General features: G+C 44.0%; 1 protein-coding gene across 2 annotated transcripts in view; it reads right to left on the reverse strand.

The window, feature by feature from the left end:
- The window catches only part of RFTN1 (raftlin, lipid raft linker 1), a 198,767-nt gene that overhangs the window by 13,298 nt on the left and 164,307 nt on the right, over positions 1-21,162 (reverse strand). The window lies entirely within an intron of this gene.

Below are 21,162 nucleotides of genomic sequence, written 5' to 3' on the forward strand. Positions count from 1 at the left end.
TGAACGAAGGCACAGTCCTGCTGCTGGAGTTCAGTCCAGCAGAGGCCACGGCACAAACACGCAGGTGACCGAAATACAAAACAGCCCGCTGGCAGGGCCACGAGGCTGTACTGTTAGCAGAAGGGGACGGTGCAATCGTGCTCAGGGCGGGCTTCCTGGGGCTCAGGGGCTGGGTGGAGATGGGCAGGCGGAGCTGGGGAAGAGGCCTTCCGGGGGCACCCCAGCACAGACAAATGCCAGACCGCGAGGGGCCTGGAGCGCTGAGAAGAGGCTCACCCGGGGAGCGGCGCTGCTCAGAGGGGACCACCCACGGCGAGGGGCTGTCCTGCTGGAGGCCTTTTGGGGACAGAACCCGGGGCCAGAAGAGAGATGAGGGAACAACCAGCCCTGCCTCTCCCAACGGCTTTTAAAACTCCTATCACTGGGCATCCATCCCAGCGTGGCTACCAGGCAACGAACGTACCCTCAGGAGGCCTCAACTATATAAAGTAAGTCTTGGCCTATGTCAGTGGTTCTCAAAGTGTGGTCCCCGAGCCAGCAGCATCACCTGGGAACTTGTTAGAGTCTTGGGACCCCCCCCCCCAAGACCTGCACAATAAGAAACTCTGGGGGTGGGACCCAGGGGTCTGTTTTTTTTCTTTTCTTAATTGAAGTGCTGTTGAGTTACAATATTATATTAGTTTCAGGTGTATCCCATAGTGATTTAATATTTTTATAGATTATACTCCATATAAAGTTATTATAAAATATATATTCCCTGTGCAGTACATTACATCCTTGTATCTTATCTATTTTATACATAGTAGTTTGTACCTCTTAATCCCCTTTACCTATCTTGCTCCTCCCCCCTTCCTTCGCCCCACTGGTAACCACTAGTTTGTTCTCTATATCTGTGAGTCTGTTTCTGATTTGTTATATTCATTCATTTTATTTTTTAGATTTCACATATAAGTGGAAACATAAAGTATCCATCTTTCTCTGTCTGACTTATTTCACTAATAAGCATAATACCCCCCAGGTCCATCCATGTTGCTGCAAATGGCATTATTTCATTCTTTTTTATGGCTGCATAGTATTCCATTGTATATATGTACCACATCTTCTTTATCCATTCATCTACTGATGGACACTTGGGTTTCTTCTGTATCTTAGCAATTATAAATAATGCTGCTATGAACACTGGGGTGCATGTATCTTTTCTAATTAGTGTTTTCTTTTCTTCGGATACATACCCAGGAGTGGAACTGCCGGATGATATGGTAGCTCTATTTTTTTAAAGAGTGTTTCCAGTAGTTGAGATGCAGCTAAGTCTGAAAAGTACTGCCTAGATAATCAATTAGGTTTCTTCAGATGACAGAAAAGAGTCTACAATTTTGTGGCCAGAAACGATCAGCTGTTACTTTCGAATTTCCTCGAAAGGAAAGCTGTTACCTTTCCTTTCATCCTCCACGAGAGGAGAAGTCGGGGGACTTTGAAAGGCTCAGCTCTGTTACTAATACTGGTGCAGCAGAAAGCAATGGAGGGGGGAAGGGGAGAAGGTGGGGGACAAAAGAAGGGGGGTGGGGAAGGGGCAAGAGGAGGAGGAAAGGAAGGGGAGTTAATGAAGGAGGGGGAGCAGGAAGAGAAGGAAGGAAGAGAGGAGAGACAGGTACAAATACAACCAACTGATGGGACAGGGTTAGGAGGCGACCCCACTCTGGCCCCGTCCCTGAAGCCCCCATTCAGGCCAGAGGCGGCAGTGGATGACCCAGCCACCCCTGTCTCTGCTGGCCCCCTGGACACACGGGACCTCCCTTCCAGACCAGTTACATCCAGTGTCCCTCGTGCTGGGCAGGGCCCTCACCACCTGCTGTGGCAGTTTTATCCTGAGAGCCCTTGCCTCCATCCCTGCATTCCTGATTTAAAGAGAAGAGAGAGAAAATGGTACATCCACACTCAAGCTCTGCAAGGTTAAGATTACTTGGGTCTATCAAAAATAACCTTCCCACTTTATCAAGCACTCTGACAAACCAGCCACAATCAGGCAGTCGCCATGGCAACCAGGACAAGCGTGGTGCTCACAAAGCCCTGAGTGGCAGGATGGAGTCCTTTTATTTGTGCCTGTGCCCTGGCCGGGTTTTCTCCTCGGGCACCCAGCACGGCAGGACAATGGGCACCCCCGAGGCAGCCTGACCCGCCTGCCTAGACAGGCCTCGCAGGGCTGCGTCTGCTTTGCTCTATTTTATTTCCCTCATTCACCATCTTAAAGAGAAAGACGGCAGGATTTCTCCCCAACAGTTTTTCCCCTCAAGGTAGGGGATGTCAGCCAGAGGGTACAGAATCATAAAGACTAAAAGGAAAAAGCGAAAACACAGCAAAACATGACCCTGCTTGAGAGAGCTGAGAGTTCAATCACAAGTGTTCCCAGCCGGCTGTCACAGGACGGGTTGAAAAGTAAAATACAAATGGTAGGGGGTGAGGTATTTCATTCTGCCAGACTCTCCCACTCCAACTCTCTGGGCTGGTCTTGATTTAATTAACGGTTAATGTGGTTTTCCACAAGCACCTATCAAAGCCGGTTTGCATATTATCAACAGAGTCAGAAGACGACATTTCTAAAATATGACATGAGCTCCGTGCAGCCAGTGGAAGAGGCTTTCAAGTCCATTAGCTAAGAAAGGTGGTCGGAAACGCATCGGATGGAAGGCTCTCTTTGATCTCCTTTTCTGTGACACTCCAGTGAGGAGAGAAAAGCACAAACAGTACTCCAAAGCCAGCCCGCTTATCGAACGAAAAGACACTTCTTTCTGGGAACAGGTGCAAAAATTTTAATTAACTCTCCACTCTCCTGTGTGGATACGTAATCTCCGATCACACCTGGAGTGTTAAAAAGAAATGAAGCATGTGCTGTGGTTCTTTGACTTGTATAAAAGGGATTCATTTGTATTTATGGCTCTTTTTCCTTTGTTCCCTGTAATTTCTCCATGGTGGCAAATCCACTAAAGAAACAGGCATCCGACACAACTTACCCTTACCCCCCAAAAACAGAACAACACGATGTAGAGTTTACTAAGAAATGCATGTGTCTTTTGATCCTTTCAAAGATCCTTTGTGCAGGGGAATATTAGGAGGTAACACATCGGTCCAGTGAGAAAGTTTGTATCCTGATGTCAGTGTGCTCTTCTTTTCTTCTCCTTGTTTCCACTCTGGAAGAATCTGGGAGAAAAGCAGCTTAAAAGATGATACTTTGCTCCTTATTCATGACTGTGAATGAAGAGAGGAATTCAATTTCCATGTCTGAAAAGTATGCAGGACTTCTGGGCTGGTCTCCACACCTGAAACAATGATTGGAGACAGCCACCAGCTGGGTCCTTCTCTTCCCTTCCCTTCCCTTCCCCGAGAGGGCATGTGAAGCAAGAGGCGTGCAAGAGTCTTTTGTAAAATTGCTACCGAAGCACTAATGCCTAACACAAATTGGCAGGGCATGTTTATATACTGTTTCCTTACTTATCAATTTTAGGTATCTTTTGATTTCCTACCATGGGAAATGAAGGCTTAGAGCTCCCATTCCCATTTCTCACTTTCTCTTTCCTGATGCCCCAAATGGTTATAATTTTAATTAAATCAAAAGTCTGTGTTTGTGTTATTGCAAATATTGCTGGGTCAAGTAATGTACTGTGACCACACCTTTTTTTTTTTTTTAATATAGTCCTTTAATTTTCCTGGAGTTAACTGTGGCCTCAATTTCTTTCATCTGTGTGGTTGTACATGAACCCATCACTAATTCATTCCACATGTTCCAACACTTCTTCTTCCTGCCCATCAATAACTATCCCATGTACCTAAATATACTAGTTCTACTGTTTTCCACTTGGAGACATAATTTCTGGAACTTTCTGTACCCTTGCTTCAATCTGGTGTGGATGCTTCCCAGGACTGTGTTCTCCCTCCACTACTGTCTATGGCTGGTGTCTTCTCATTTTTGATTTCCTCCTTATTTTGCTGGAGCACATCCTCTAGTGGCTCCCTAGGAAACAATGCCCTGGAAGTTATTTGCATCCCTGCACTCCTAAAAATGTCTTTGTCTTCACTTTTAACTAACAGTTTGGGTACAGAAGTCTAGGCTGAAATCTGTTTTTCCTTTAACACTTTAGAAGTATTGCTCCACTAGCTTCTAGATGTCAGTATTGCTATTGTGATATCTATTTGGATTACTAATACTTTGAGTGTAACCTGTTGTGCTGCTTTGGAAGATTTTAGGATATTTTTCCCCATGAAGTTCCAGAATTTCACAACATGCCTTCGTGTGTGTGTGTGTGTGTGTGTGTGTGTGTGTGTGTGTGTGTGTGTTAAAGGGCTGTACACTCAGTGGCTTTGCCCTCAAAGGATTCTTGGCCTTTGGCTCTGAAAAGTGTTTTGGTTTTTTTTTTTTTTGTTTTGATAATTTTTCTCTCTTCCATTTCTGTCTTCTTTCTTTCTGGACTTCCTATTAGTTGAAATGTAGGACTGATATTTTAATTTTATTACCTTTCTTTCCCCCTGTTTTCTTACTTTTTAAAAATTTTACCTTCTGAAAGATGTCCTTTATTTTGTTTTCCAGTCTTTTTGTATGTTTTAAAATGTTCTGCTGCCCTATTTTCAGACCCCAAAGCTCTTTCTTCTCTTTTGATCATTTCTTTTTTATAGCATCTTGGTTTTGTTTCACAGATACATATATTCTATCTCTATAAGTCGTTTCGTCTGATCCTTGAATTATCTCCACAGTCACCAGGTTGCACAAGACAGAGGTGGGAGCCAGGGATCTTACCACACTGTGTAAGGACTTCACCCCAATGCCCCAGTTTTCAGCTCTGCAGTTCACATCCCACCATCCTGCAGTGATTTAGGCTTTGAAGACCAGAGCTTTCCTCAGGATCCCTTCTACATCCAGGTGCAGCTTCCTCTACTTTGCTAAATTAATCCGCCTTCCTCCATGCACCTTCCATCTTCTAAAAATCCGTTGAAATCACACATCTTCCACTTTCTCTTCTTCCAATCTTTTTGTTCTTGTGGGTATCTATCCATCCATCTACCTACCTATCTATGTCTCTATCTATCTATCTATCTAGGTATCTAGTATCTTCCTATCTATCCATCCATCCATCCATCCACCTACCTACATACCTATCTGTCTCTATCTATCCATCTATCTTCATATCTATTTATCTATCCATCCATCTACCTACCTATGTCTCTCTGTCTCTATCTATCTATCAACTATCTTCCTATCCATCCATCCATCCAACCATCCATCCACCTACCTACTTACCTACCTACATATGTCTCTATCCATCTATCTATCTATCATCTAAAGTCATTTTTCATTATTTGTGGGAGTTCTGTCCTATAATGTCGCCACAAACACTGAATTAGCAGATACTGAACCACTGTTCCTGGGGAAATACAGGGTTAGCTTCCTGTTAGCCTCTGGTCAGATTTGTAACTCACGCCTGAACAAAGCTTACCTAACACACGTATTTGCCCCATAAGGCACATCTCAGCCCTCCTGTTCTTAGGAACACAGGACAGCACTGCACCACTATGCTTGGGGGCAACTTTATACAGTGAAATCACCAACAAAAAGCACAAGCATGTGAAAAATGTGGCACTAAGTGAACTGCGAACAGGACACTTGTTTACAGCATGACAGCTGAAATGAGAAAGCTTAGCTGGGAACACGCATGTCAGCAACATAATTTTTTTTTGCCACTAGGCATACATCTGCAAGTGACTGTGAAAGCATCAAGAGTACCGATTTGGGGATTACAAATAAATTTACAAATAAATCTATCATTCTTTTAGTATCAGTTCACTGGGATTTTTCAGAAGAGAGAAGAAATAGCTACCTATGTCCAACTTCCCACATTTAACACAATTTTATTAATTTTTAAAGGGCCTACTGGAAGCCATTTCTAAACATCTTAGAATCCAGAAAACATAAAGAAAAAATAATAAATTTGGTGTCATAAAACCCCTACTGCATGACAAATGACAAGCTATGCAAAGGCACGAGACAAATGACAAGATGGGAAACTATTTGTAGCTCAAATTACAGTCAAAAAAATAGCTCCTAAGAATTGATAAGAAAAGAAATCCAGTAATCCAAATTTTAAGATGGGATGAGGCTAGGAAGAGAGTCACAGAAAAGGAAATTCTCATGGCCATAAACCAGAGGGAAAATATACCAAATCTCACAATAAGAGAAGTGCAAATCAAAACTACCCTATGATATCATAGTTTCAACTCTCATATTGGAAAAACCCCAAAGTTTGAGAACTACTTAGCTGACAAGGCTGTGGGGAGGCAAGTATTCTCATACATGGCTGGCAGGAGGACAGATTCAACCTCAGGGAGAACAATTTGACAGTATCTCTCAAAATTACAAATACATTTACCCTCTGACCCAACAACCGCACTTCTGGGAATGGATCCTGTATATAAAAAAATGACAAATGTACAGAGTTATTCACTGGAGAACTGTTCACAGTAGCAAAACACTGGACACCACCTGTGTCAATCAATGTTGGGCTTGTTAAATAAATAATGCTGTATAACAACATAATGGGTAATGGCTGCTCATGTATTGAACCAAGGCATATGGGTCAAGGACCACAATGAGAGGGAATGATTCCTATGGTAGAAAGAATAATGCCCATTCACTCCCCCCAAATATGTCTACATTCTAAATCCTGGGGCCTAGGAAGAGGTTGCCTTCTATGGTAAAAGGGATCCGGTGGATTGATGAAGTTAAGGATCATGTGATGAGAAGATTAACCAGGTGGGTTCAATGTGATCAAAAGGGTCCTTAGACGGGAGGCAGGAGGTGGGTCAGAGTCAGGTAAGGAGACGTGAGGATGGGAGCAGAGGGCAGGGTGCTTGGCCACCAGCAGGTTGGCCTCTAGAAGTTGAAAGCAAGGAACAGATTCTCCCAGAAAGAATGCAACTCTGCCAACCCCTTGATTATAATCCCTTACAACCCATTTTGGATTTTTGGCCTCCAGAACTGTTAAGAGAATAAATTTGTGCTGTTTTCAGTCACTAAGTTTGTAGTAATTTGTTACAGCAGCAATAGGGCACTCATACACAGTCTAAAGCCAGGGAAAGTTTAGATGAAAATGAAGACTTGGAGGCATTGGCCAATACGGGAGGAGAACAACTCAAGGAGGGGTGAGGCTGGCTGAGGACTGGGTCTCCTGGGGAGGGGAGAGCAGAAGATGATAAAAAGCCCTGAACTGGGAGGAACTGGCTGGAGGGCAGCCCAGGGTAGGAAACACGTTTAAGAAGAAAGATCCACACCATCTAATGTCTTGAGAGGGCAAGCAACACGGAGCCTGAAAAACCATCTCTGGATAGACCGTGAGGTCTCAGGAGACCACAGCCAGGATGCTTCAGGAGGGAAGTGGCTGGCATGTAAACATGTTCTCAGGAAATCTGGGGTCTGCCTTGACTTTGCCATGGCCAGCAGAGACCCTGGCCATGACGGCACACAGGGAAGACAAGAGTCATGCCCTCAGGTGATAGAAAGTAGAGATGCAAGGGCAGGGCAGGAGAGGGGAATGCCAAGCTGGAAAGAAGGAACATTTCATCTTCATTTATCAACTGGAAAGTAGGGGCTGTAACACTGCGGCGGTCTTGCAGAAAACTCCGTGAGTCCTTCAGTATCGCCAAGGGCACGGCTATACCAGGTGCCACTATTCACTTATGAATCTCCACATCCAGTCAGCCTGGTTCTGTGCCACGCATCTGGGAAGCGAAGATGTGTGAGCCTCTTCTCCTGCTGTAGGAGACCCCGGTCCAGGGGGTGGGGAGAGCAAACGTACAGTCCCTCCCCAGATGCAAGCCACCATGAGGTGTGCTGGAGGGAAGGAGAGAGGAAGGAAGGCTGTGCCACTCGTTCTCTCTGGGGAAAGGGCAAATCCATCTGAGGCCAGTGGCAGCTGCAGCGGCCCTGCCTTCCTGGCCCCCATCCCCCCACAGGCCTCCTGCAGGACCACTGCCTCTGCCAGCCGAGGGAGGCGCAAGGATGCTGGGGCCGGCTGGAGATGTTGTTTTCCTCTTTGTTTTACACACAATGCCCCAGAAAAACATTTTGCTGATATGTAATTAGGCCAACATAATAGAGCCTAAGAAAGCCGTCCGTCTCATTTTAGACAACTTCGGCTTTCATAACGTTCAAAGAGAATACGTTAAAAAAAAAAAGCTTAGCTCTCAGATGTAGAAAAGGGGGCAGAGGAAAATACATGCAGTGCATGGAAAGCTTCCTTTCCAGGACTCTTTACCCACCCCTGCTGGTTAATTCACATCTTTGCCTGATTTTCTCTCCCATGCAAGAAAAGCAACAAACTCTGCAGCCCTTTGAGAGCCCAACAAAATAATAATAATGACTGTTATTATTATTTGAGATACACTGTTTGCAAAAAATGGCCTCAATGATTACTTCCCTGCCTCTAGGCCTCTTTACTGCATTCTGCAGCTCCTCCCATAAAGAGGCAGAGTCCCCTTCTCCACCCCTTGAGTTCGGGCTGGGCTTGTGACTTGCTCTGACCAACAGATATGGTAGATGTGACATCATAGTTGTTCTAAGCCTAGGCCGCTAGTGACCTTGCTGCTTCTACCTGCTCTCATGGAACCAAGGACAAGCCCAGGCTGGCCTGTTGGATGATGAGAGTCATGTGGCCCAAGCAACTAGCAGACGTGAGAGACGCCATCTTGGACCAGCGAGACGCCAGTCGACCAGCCAGTGACACAGAAGCAGAGTGAGGTTAGAGGAGCTTAGCCCAGATCAGCAGAATCACCCAGCTGACCTGTGCACTCACTACAACCATAAAGGTTGGTTATTTCAATTCGCTAAGCTTCGGGGTACCTTATTCCACAGCAGAAGCTGATAGATTATGATTATTCTAGGGAGAGACAAATAACCCAGCAAATCTCTAGGAGGAAAATCGGAGTGAAAGTCACCTTATCTGATCAGAGAGAAATAGAATGTAATAGCTACTACTGAATGGAGCTCGGGGTTGCTAATTTCTCACCACTCTCAGAGCTGGCACACCACGCCCTCATCTCCTACATGCCAGACACATTGTGACCTGGCATGACATCACAGCCATGAAGTCTCATTTATGACAAGCTACCGTGAGGCCCAGCACTGCCACCACCGTACCCTGGGAGGGAGAGATAAAAACCCACGCAGGGGGAGAGCGTGCTAGCTCGAGATGCTGTCTGGGCTTCTCCCAGAGTACCACGCATGCCCAGCTGGCAGGAAAACCAAACCTGCAGTGCAAAATAACACTCTTCTAGATTCTAGGCCGGGCAGGTGATTTGGTCCTGGGATGTGCAGCTTCGGGAGAGGGGTTAGGGGTTATGGGGCGGAGGGACAGGAGATGCATGCACGCATCAGAGCTGCCTGCCGACATGCGCCTGCTTGACACAGTGAGAACCACGCCAGGTGCGTGACAGCAAAGGGCTCCCAGATTACGCTGCAGGCAAAGATGCCGGACGTGTCAAGGTTAAGGGGGCACGGCTGGGGCAGACTCTGACCATTAGTAGGAGAAGATGCTGCTGCCGTTCTGAGCGCAAACAGTTAAGTGACTCAAAGACGTTACATCCTGTGGGCTGCTCTGCGGGACTTCATACTGGGACAGCGCGAGCCTTGCACCCTCCAGAAGCTGACATTTCACACACACACTGAATGCGTCGGGGTGAGCACATTCTCTCCGGCAGGCAGACTTGGAAACAGCTTAGTCTGATAACAATTAAACAAGAAACATTTTCTCCATCCAGGGACTTGCCAAGTCCCTTCCACTTGCTTTGAGGAGCGAGAGGAAATTAGGGAATAAATGGGATCTGTCACTTTATCTTTAGACAACATGAGGTGAATGAGGGATCATAGTTTTAGCCTTTCTTTCTTATTTTTTCACCATATCTACAACCTAGAAAAAAGAGGATTTAAAAAGAGCTTTCCCACAGTATATAATTAAAGGGGATTTATTCTGGAGTGGGGAGGGGGTGGGGACGTGTGTCAGCAAAAACTCTCGAACTTAAAACTACATCAAAGTTATCACCTTCAACTACAGTGGATTCCTGACTGCTTACCAATAATCATAAAGCGTTAGCCCAGATGATGTCCCTGAACAAAGGCTGCTTCAAAATCCTAGCAGAGGCGGCAATGGAAGTTAAGGGTTATTCCACTGTCGCTGGGCAGGCCAGCAGCAGTCAGAGCCACAAAGCACGGTCACTCTGAAAAGACAGTAACGTTGTAGAACATTCAACACAACACATTTTCCCTCCCTGACTTTCTCCATCTGGTAAATTCAAGGGGCCACGTTCCCACTTCAGCATTCGGTCAGTATTCTCTCTGGTCAGTATTCTCTCGGTGGTGACCCAATTGTTAGCCTCTTGTTGCCATGGTTACCAGGATGCTAACTGGACCCTCTCTCCTCATAGTCCCCTCTCCCTCAAGCCAAATTATGTTGCACGAGTCCCCAGCATGTCCTCTGAGGACCCTGCTCCTGGTAAGAGGACTTCTACTAGGGCTTCCGAGGTGCTGGGAACCACTAGCGGGAACATCTAGCCTTCAGGACACGTCAGACCCCTGACTGTCAGCTCCCCTGTCACCAGAGTTCTTCCATTCTCTCTGGTTTCCTGCTCCACTACAGCCTGGAGATAGACGCACCAGAGCCTGTGACAGACGCACTGTTGGGTTTCCATCAGCATCTGGGTTGTGACCCACCAAAGGAGGAGCTGATGAACAGAAAACCAAGGTCAAGAAAAGGAAAATGGCCTCAGAGAGATCAGCCAACTCTACGTGGGGTCCTGAAGAAAACCCCCCCATTACCCTCTGTCCCCTGCACTATCACTTCATCATATTGATCACTTCTTAACACTGATTAGCTTATCTATTTACTACTGTCTCCTTCACTGGAATGCATTCTCCACAAAGCAAGGGGTTTGTCTTATTCTCAATGAATCCCAAGCAACTAGGGAAGTGTCTGGCACAAAATGAGCGAGTGAATGAATGAATGCACCTTCCCTAGCATTTCTGGGGTAGGTTCTGCCACCGCTGTCTTATATGCTCAAAATCTTATCAAAATTGCTGTAAATCACATCCAACACTAATGACACGTGAGTTTACCATTAAAAATGGGAGTGAATCTGCCGGGATGTTGTGGTACCATCCTTCTGACCTTTCTGTATGTGGAAGTTGGAAGTATATTCATGTATGAAAATTAAATGCAGAACCACATTGGTCACCAACCACTAAGGCCACTGGATGCTTTAGCAAAGATTGGTAAAATTATTAAACGGGCCACACACAAATCCATCCCCTTCCTGCATCTGTGCCCCTGCACTGTGATGCAGATGGTCCTACCAGGAGATAATATCTGTCTCACCACCTCTTGAATCTGAGCTTGGTTTTGTGACTTTCTTTGGCTATTAACAGGATATTCACAAATCAATAGGATATTAACAAATATGATGCAAACCGAAGCATGAAATAAGTAAGCTAGCACACTGGGGCTCTCAGGGACCCTGTGACTTCCCTCCTGTGAAGAAGTCTGGGTGAGCCTACTAGATGTTAAGATACACAGGGCCATCTGGCCCCAGCCAACAGCCAGCCAACTGTCAGACACGTGAGTGAGGCCACCCTGGATCCTCTGGCCATCACCTGATGTATGAGAGAGCCCAGGAGAGGTCAGCTAAACTGCTTCAGAGCAGAACTGCTCAGCTGACCCAGAGAATCATGAGCTCAATAAACAGTTATTTGAAGCTGTGAAGTTTGGAATGGTTTGTTATACAGCAAAAACTAACTAATACAGACTGGAAAACAAAACATCTATCATTTAATAGAGACAAGTCTACCTGCTTCTTTCAGTGTGACTTTGTCTTCATATGGGAGGGTGACTGCACAATTTTGGAGTCTAAATCGGTTTTAAATAGGGTGATGTCTTTGTGATGATCCCGCCCCTCACATTCTTGACCCATGTCCCTTTCTGGACAGCATCAAGCATTTTTAAGGGGAAATCAAAAGTAAAACTTGTCTCCATGGGATACAAAATAGCTAGCTTTAAAAAGTATGCACCTTTAAGCCAAAATGTGATATGAAGCACAATGATAAAGCTAGAGAATATTCATGATGTACAAGAGCAGAAAATGGAAACCATCTAAAATCTACCAATAGAAAACTAATTAAATAAATTAAAATACGATGGCTCATATACCAATATTCTACAGCCATTTAAAATGATGAGATAGAAAGTGTGAAAAAAAAATCCCATTTTTTAAAAATATATGCAAATGTAGACAGAATATATACTAGAATACACACCAATATGTGACTATCTTCTCAGTTATGATGAAAGTGGGATGATTTTTGCTTTCTTTTCCTTATTTGTATTTTCTAAACTGTCTTCAATTAAATGTATCAATTTTTAAAAACACCTTAAGATATAATTGACATATCTAAAAATTCACCTGTTTATAGTACACAATTCAATGGTTTTTAATATATTCACAGAGTTATGCAACCATCACCACAGTACAAATTTAGAACGTTTTTCATCACCTCCCCCCAAATTCTTGTCCCCATTAGCAGTCACTCTTTCTCCCCCCACCCTCACCCCTAGGCAACCACCAATCTACTTTCTATAGATGTGCCTAATCTGGATATTTCATATAAATGGAATCATACAATATGTTGCCTTTTGTACCTGGCTTCTTTCATTTTAACGTAATGTTTTCAAGGTTCATCTGTGTTGTAGCATGTATTAGTACTCCATTCCTTTTATTGCTGAATAATATTCCATTGTACAAATAATATTCCATTGTACATATTTTATTTATTCATCACTTGATGGGCTTCGGATTGTCTCTACTTTTTGGATATTATGAATAATGCTGCTATTATTTCCCTTGGATATGTGCCTTAGAGTAGAATTACTGGGTTGGTCATATGGTAACTACGCTTAACATTTTGAGGAACTGTCCATGCATCACTTTTGCAATAAGAAAAAAAAGTTATAAAAATTTAAGAACAGATGTCTTGGCCTCATTAGACTAGCTTCTGAGCCTTCTTGTCTAATTTGCCAAGTGAATCCCCCCTTCCACCATAGTTGAAGAGGATGTTTAATAATTTTGCCTCAAAGAGGCCACTGACTTAAAAGCAATAGTTGACCCATGCATCCCAGCTTATTAAAGCTGGAAGCAATCAGGGTGTTTCTCCGTTCAGTGGCTCCTGGTTGGATTTTTAACATGCGGATCCCTAATCTCCACCCACAGACCTACTGACTGCCAGGGCTGGTGCTGGGGAATGTGTATTCGTATCAAATCCACAGGTGATTCTGAGGATCAACAAGGTTTGGGAAGCACTTTTCTAGTGCTTCCTGCCCAGAACAGGAAGGCCACCTCCATCACCCCTGAGAGATGGTAAACTGAACATGTGAATCACCCTATACCTGGGAGTTGACAGCCTCATGCCCCACCTACTTCCACTGCCAGATGGTTCCACAAAACTCTCCAAAGGATCCTGGTTTTCCCCTTGCAACTAAGGAAAACAGAGTCTATCCCCTTTATCAGAGGTTTGCCCTTCGAAGATGTGGAACCAGCTTCCTGATTGCCCTTGTTTGTTCCTCCTCCAAAATAAACACACCCACTTGTTTTCAACCATTTCCAGGCATGTCCTCCATCGCTGACCACCCCCCAACCCATCTGTGTTTCTTGTCAAATACAGCAGTGTGGTAGGCATAAGACTCCCAGTCAACCGGTATCACACTGGAAAACAGAAGATAAGCACCTGCTGTGTGCATTTCATAATATGGCCAGTTATCTTTTACCCATAGCAATAATCTCATGTTGTTTCATATCCACCCAACCAGTGTTTGATGAAACTTGCAACACAAAAGGAATTAATTTGGATCCAGGGAACATGAACATTAGAAACAGCTAGTCCCTGACTCGAGGAGTTCACAGAGCAATTAAAAAATTAAATAACTCTATGCCATATGATCCAGCAATGCCACTGCTGGGCATACATCCAGACAAAACTATAATTTGAAAAGATATAGGCACCCCACTGTTCATAGCAGCACTATTTACAATAATTGCCAAGACATGGAAGCAACCTAAATGTCCATTGACAGATGAATGGATAAAGAAGAAGTGATATATATATATATATATATATATACACACACACACACACACACACACACACACACAATGCAATATTACTCAGCCATAAAAAAGAATGAAATAATGTCATTTGCAGCACCGTGGATGGACCTAGAGATTACCATACTAAGTGCAGTAGGCCAGACGTAGAAAGACAAGAATCTAAATTATGAAACAAATGAACTTATCTGTGATACAGAAATAGACTCACAGACATAGAGAACAACAGACTTGTGGTTGCCAAGCGGGAAGGGGTGGGAAGGGAGGGATGGATTGGGAGTTTGGGGTTAGCAGGTGCAAACTATTATATATAGAATGGATAGACAACAAGGTCCTACTGTATAGCACAGGGAACTATATTCAGTATCCTGTGATAAACCATAATGGAAAAGAATATGAAAAAGAGTAGACATATATACGTATAACTGAATCACTTTGCTGTACAGTAGAAAATCACACAACATTGTAAATCAACTATACTTCAATAAAATAAATTTTAAAAAAATTAAATAGCTCTAAGGAAGGTGGAACATGGTGCCAAAAGTGCTGAAAGGAAGGGAGCGCAAATCCAGCCGACAGCATCAAAGATGATGTCACAAAGAGTTGGGCCAGGAAGGGCAAGGACCTCAAACGTCGAGGGGGGACTCAGCAGAGGGCAGGAGAGAACACAATTGGAGGGACAAGTAACCAGGGTGTGATCTGGAAAACCCCACTCGGTCACAGCTCAGAGCATTTGGAGTATTTGGAGAGGAGTAGTGGGTACACTGTTCACCTGAATTAAACTTATTCATTACAATTGCTTTCAAATCAGGTATTCTCCATGCTGTGTTATTGATTTTTTTTGCACTTAAATACAATTGATTTTTTTATACTTAAATGTATCCCATTACATTTTATTGGGCTGGTTTTGACCTAACATTGATAAACTAGTAGATAATGAGATTGGAAGGAGTTTAAGAAATCAGGGAAACCTACTCGAAAAAGAAGCTGGATTAGATAAGTAATTTTCAAGGTTTCTTGTTTTGTTTCTTTTCCGTTTTTTAAAAAGTAGTGGGAGGCTTTCCACAAACATCAATGTAATCTAATTTAGAAGCCCAATATGTAAAAGCAGATAGATTCAGAAAAAGCAGCTCTGGTTCCCACTGACGTGGGTGGGTTGTCCAGTATACTCCACGGCCTCCCACAGGTCCCCCATCACCTCGGTCTCTACACGAGGCACTGAAAATGATGTGAAACAGGACAAGGCACAGGATGGCATCATAGGGCCCACGAAGAAAGACCCCCATCCAATTAAAGATGTTCATACTGAGTGTAGCCCCTTAAGCAGTTCCAAAGGAAGCAGGCCCTTCCTTTGTATTTCATTTTACTAAAATCCTTGCCAAGTGAATTTAAAAAGGACAAATTCCAAGGAGGGGTGATGAATGATCACTTAACTACAAGAACACCCTCCAACCCTCTATACTCATTGATTTAATATACTAAGTTCTTGCAGAACCATTTGCGCTGTCCTCACCTGTGGCTCCCAAGCTGTCTATGCATTTAAAAAATTATTATAGGGGTCATGAGAAGGAATGCAGGCGGTCCTCAGGAGCAAAGACCAGACCTTGGCTGGCAGCCAGCAAGGAAGCAAGGACCTCAGTCCTACAACCACAAGGAGCTGGATTTGGTCAACAACCTGGATGAGCTTGGGAGCAGATTCTTCCCCCAGAGCCTCCAATAAGGAACACAGCCCTGCCAAGCCCTGATTTCAGCCTTATGAGACCCAAAGGAGAGGACCCAGTTGAGCTCACCCTGACTTCTGACCTTCAGAAACTGTAAGACAATAAATTGTGTGTGTGTGTTTAAAACTCTTATAGAATCATCTGCCACCCTTCTAATCCCAAACACATTGGGAAAACCTGAAGATAAAGCCCTTCTTATCACATTGAGGGTTGCCTCTTTTTTGTCATGCACTGGATGTTTTAAAGCATACTACTTTTTTAAAAATGCATTTGTCCCATGATTCTGAAAACGTGATGATTTCCTTCACTCGCTCTTCCTCTGCAGCCAGGCTCTAAATTCTCTTTGCCCCATGGTCTTCACCAGACCACACACTTGCCTCTCCCCTCTCATCAGCCTTAAAAGGTTCCTAGTGATTTAGGGCCTCTCACCACCCCTCAGGAAGCCTGACAAGGAAGAGAAGTTATTTATGGATGTGGAAAGACCAGGGGGTGAGCATTCATTTTTAATGACTGCACTTCTTCCCCCCAGTTAAAGGAATCAATCCTTCCTGCCTGGATTGAATCCATTCATCATGTTTTCACAGTGGCTGACACACAGTAGGAACTCAATATTTATTTGTTGAATAAATTTTTAAAAGGCCTAACTTACTTGTATGACTAAATTTTGCATAGGAAGTGAAATATGGGAATCTGAGAAAACAGGACCATTGAGTTTATGGAAGAAAAAGAGTGCAGATAGAGAGTAAAAGTCAAATTCTTCCTTTGTCATCCCACTCTCCGAGCTGTCACCAAGTCCAAGTTTAGTCTTCTTTAAAATACTTCTGGGAGCATCCCTGCCTTCTGTCCCACTCAGTGGCAAACTGTTGGTTGCCAAGGCCAATAGCCCAGGTCTGCCTTCCTGGCTGACACCCTCTCCAGCCCAGCTCACCATGATCTTGACAGTGACGTGGGTCTGTGACCCAGCCAATGGGACAGAAGGGAAACTCTGCTTGGGAGTTCCTGGGAAAGGTCTTACTTGCTAATAAAAAAGGGCACATGGCAGGAAATGCCCTCTTCTTTCCAACTGTCATCATGTTCCCATGAGATGCTTGGGAACTGCTGCAGCCACCTTGGGATTAGGGTCCTGAGGGGAGACCTAGCAGACAAGCTGAGGACCGGGATGCGGAAGGTGACAGTCCCCGGGTCCCTGATGATGTCCTCAAGCCGCTGAAAAAGATGACGCTGCAACCCCCCACCTTCCTCCAGACTTGCTGCCTGGTGAGATGCGATGACAAATCCCTACTGTTCAAGCCACTGCCAGGTGGATACTCCGCCTTGACAGTGGAAAGCATCCTGACTGATACCCATGACCACCACATATGACATCACTTATATGTGGAATCTAAAAAAATGATTCAAATGAACTTATTTACAAAACAGAAATAGACCCACAGACGTAGAAAACAAACTTATGGTTACCAAAAGGGACAGTGGGGAAGGGATAAATTAGGAGTTTGGGATTAGCAGATACACACTGCTATATATAAAATGGATAAACATCAAGGGCCTACTGTACAGCACAGGGAACTACATTCAATATCTTGTAATGACCTATAATGGAAAAGACTCTGAAAAAGAAAATATATATAACTGAATCACTTTGCTGTACACCTGAAACATTGTAAATTAACTATACTTCAATAACAAATTATGTTCAAAACAAGAAGTTGTACAAGAAAAAAAAATATGTGGAAGACAACAGAAAGTGGAATTACTCAACTCCTATTTTACTTTCTTTTCCACAAGGAGAAAATAAGCACACCTAAAACCTAAGAGAAGAAAGGCTATGGAGAGACAGAACTAGCTATCATCTAAAAACTAACTTTTACTTACCCAAGTAAAAGGAATATTTCGCTACATAAAAATGAAAATATTCCAGACAAAGTTGCCTTCCACCCTTCCATGCCAAGTCACATGTAGCCACCATCATCAGCTTGGTGGCTGCTCTTCCAGGCCTTTTTCTGCATTTACATATTCCCACACAATATACATCATATTATTCTGTGAAGTGTTTCTCCCCATTAATGGCATCACACTGGTGAGGGTATCTCTGTACTGGTCAGGGTTCTCCTGAGAGGCAGAACCAACAGAATGGATAGAGAACAGAGAGACAGACTTTTAGACAGATAGATAGATAGCAACAAAGAGACAGAGACAGAGAGAGATTGATAGATAGATTGATTTGGAGGAATTGGCTCATGCGATTGGGGGGCTGGCAAGTTCAAAGTCTGCAGGGCTGGCCCTCTCTTGATGTCTCAGCTGACTGGATGAGGCCCACTCGCATTATGGAGGGTTAGTCATCTGCTTTGCTCAAAGTCTACTGATTTGAATGTTAATCGCATCTAAAAAACACCTTCACTGCAACATCTAGAATGGTGTTTGACCAAACAACTGGGTACCACAGCCTGGCCAGGTTGTCCCATAAAATTAACCATCACGGTTCTTCTGCAACTTGTTTCCCCACTGGACAACATTTCCTGGAGTTCCTTCTGTGTCAGTCTGTACAGAATGACTGCATGTATAGTAAGGAGGCACCATCCACTATTTAACCCTTCCCCTACTGATGGACGTGCACCTTGTTTCCTTTTTCCTGTTACTAATAATGCTGAAACGATGTCCTGGTATCAGCATTCTTGTGAACAAATGCCTCTGTTTCTCCAAAAGAGATGGACGTGAGGTGTGGACTTGCGTAGGGGTGGGTAGGGGTGGGCATTGAAAATTTTTCATAGAGGTTGGCAACCTGTCCTCCCAAGCAAACCTCAATTTTTTAAATGATGAATTTAAAATTCATCAAGCTGAGAAGAATTCCATTTTAAGGAAAAGGTGCTCAGCACACTGGCATGTCACTATCAAAGGTAGATGCAAGGAACTTGATCAAAGTGAAAGCTGGGAGAATAGACGTTCTGCTGTCCCAGCCACTGGCAGACTCATCTGAGCTGCGGTTTGCTCTGGGTCGGAAGGAGTGGGGTTACCACCTGGGAGGGTGGGCCTGGTCCTTTCACGGCAGTGATCATCCACGGGAAAATCTTCTGTACCACAGGAACAAGGCAGAGACCTGCTATCTTTGGCACTAAAGGCTATGATCTCAGAACAAAAATAATTATCTTGGAGAAATTGTGGCAATGAAAAAAAATGCCAGATGGTTTAAAAGGAACAAATATTGACTCCCTTGTAGGAGCAGAAGGTGGTGAATTCTAGACACCGCAGACATTGACGTTACTCCCTGGCAAATCACAGTGTGGACCGTTACGTGGATGGTCGGGAGCCCTTGGAAACAGAAGATTGATGCCCAGAAGGCTGCAGATGTCCATGCAGAAAAAGGGGGATGTATGAGTTGTTGGATAGGGTTGTGGAACAGGTGGGGTGGAGTGTACCCCAGAGTGGGTTCCAATTACAGAGATGCCTCTTACCAAGCCTCTCATGAGTTCTTCAGGGACAAGATGGTGACCGCTGGGTGGAATGACAGGGCCATCTGAAACCTCTGCAGATGGGGCTGGGGCCACATTAGGGCCTGGGGGAGAGATTCCCACAGCATGCCAAAGGACCGTGTCCTCCATCCACCCGTTGGACACTGGATCAGACAGGAGCAACCCTACGTAGGAAATGCTCAGAGAAGCCAGGGCTGGGACGATCCCCCAGACGCAAGATGATACTGTCATGATCACAAATGTCTCAGCAGGCTGGAAAAATGGGCAGAAACCAATGGGAGGCGATTCAACAGCAGACTGAACACACAGGTGGAGGATGGAGACAACACCTGACAACAGCGCCTCACGGGATGAGAACTGTGGGTGTTCACAGGCTGTAACAGGTGCCCCCAAAGTCCATTCAATCTCCAGCTGCACTAGCAGAAGCCCAGGTCCAGCTGTAGCGAGACCAGGTCCTTGCAGGTAGTGGGCTGCTCTTCACGATGCCCTTCGGATCCCAGGATGCTGTGCAGGTGAGCACTTCCAGGGTAAGTCTTCCGTGCTCCCACACCTGTTCAGGTCAGTTAGACCCATGATCACAGCTACGTGTCTTAATTTAAATTATTTAAAACGGATAGGAAGTGCAAAGAAGTTGTTTCTAGGAAAACTAGATAGAATGCTTTGAAGAGACCTGACAAAGGACAGTTGTTTAAAAATAACAACTGTGGCCACTGTCTGGCGGGGCGAAGGGGGCTGGAAAAGACCAGGAAAAAAAATCATGAAAACAGAAGGATTCTGCAGTCAAATCCCTTTGCTACACTTTAAAGACACTAACGCTGGCCATCAGCGACTGCACACTTTGGTTTATAAAAGAAGAATGAAGTGGGGTTCTAATCAGCAGACCCCAAACTCAAAAAGATTGGCACACGGATGTGTACTTACATATTTTATATTAAAATGTGTAAGATGTGAATATGCTTTTTTCTCTTTTTAAAAAATTTAATTGAAGTATAGTTGATGTACAATGTTGTGTTAATTTCTGCTGTACAGCAAAGTGACTCAGTTATACATATGTATATTGTTTTCCATTATGGTTTATCACAGGATATTGAATATAGTTCCCTGTGCTATACAGTAGGACCTTGTTGTTTATCCATCCTATATATAATAGTTTGCATCTGAACTTGTGGTGAGGGAGACCTTCAAGATGGTGGAGGAGTGAGACGTGGAGATCACCTTCCTCCCCACAAATACATCAGAAATACATCTACATGTGGAACAACTCCTGCAGAACACCTACTGAATGCTGGCAGAAGACCCCAGACTTCCCAAAAGATATATATATATTTTTCCTTTTTCTCTTTTTGTGAGTGTGTATGTGTATGCTTCTTTGTGTGATTTTGTCTGTATAGCTTTGCTTTTACCATTTGTCTTAGGGTTCTGTCTGTCCTTTTTTTTTTTGTTTTTTAGTATAGTTTTTAGTGCTTGTTATCATTGGTGGATTTGTTTTTTGGTTTGGTTGCTCTCTTCTTTCTTTTTTTTATTACTTTTTAATTTTTTTATTTTTAATAATTTCTTTTTATTTTTATTTTAATAACTTTATTTTTATTTTATTTATTTCATTTTTTTCTTTCTTTCTTTCTTTTTTTCTCCCTTTTCTTCTGGGCCATGTGGCTGACAGGGTCTTGGTGCTCTGGCCGGGTGTCAGGCCTGTGCCTCTGAGGTGGGAGAGCCAAGTTCAGGACATTGGTCCACCAGAGACCTCCCAGCTCCACGTAATATCAAACGGTGAAAGCTCTCCCAGAGATCTC

Source organism: Eubalaena glacialis, chromosome 6 (assembly GCF_028564815.1).
Source record: "Eubalaena glacialis isolate mEubGla1 chromosome 6, mEubGla1.1.hap2.+ XY, whole genome shotgun sequence".
Classification (NCBI taxonomy): Eukaryota; Metazoa; Chordata; class Mammalia; order Artiodactyla; family Balaenidae; genus Eubalaena; species Eubalaena glacialis.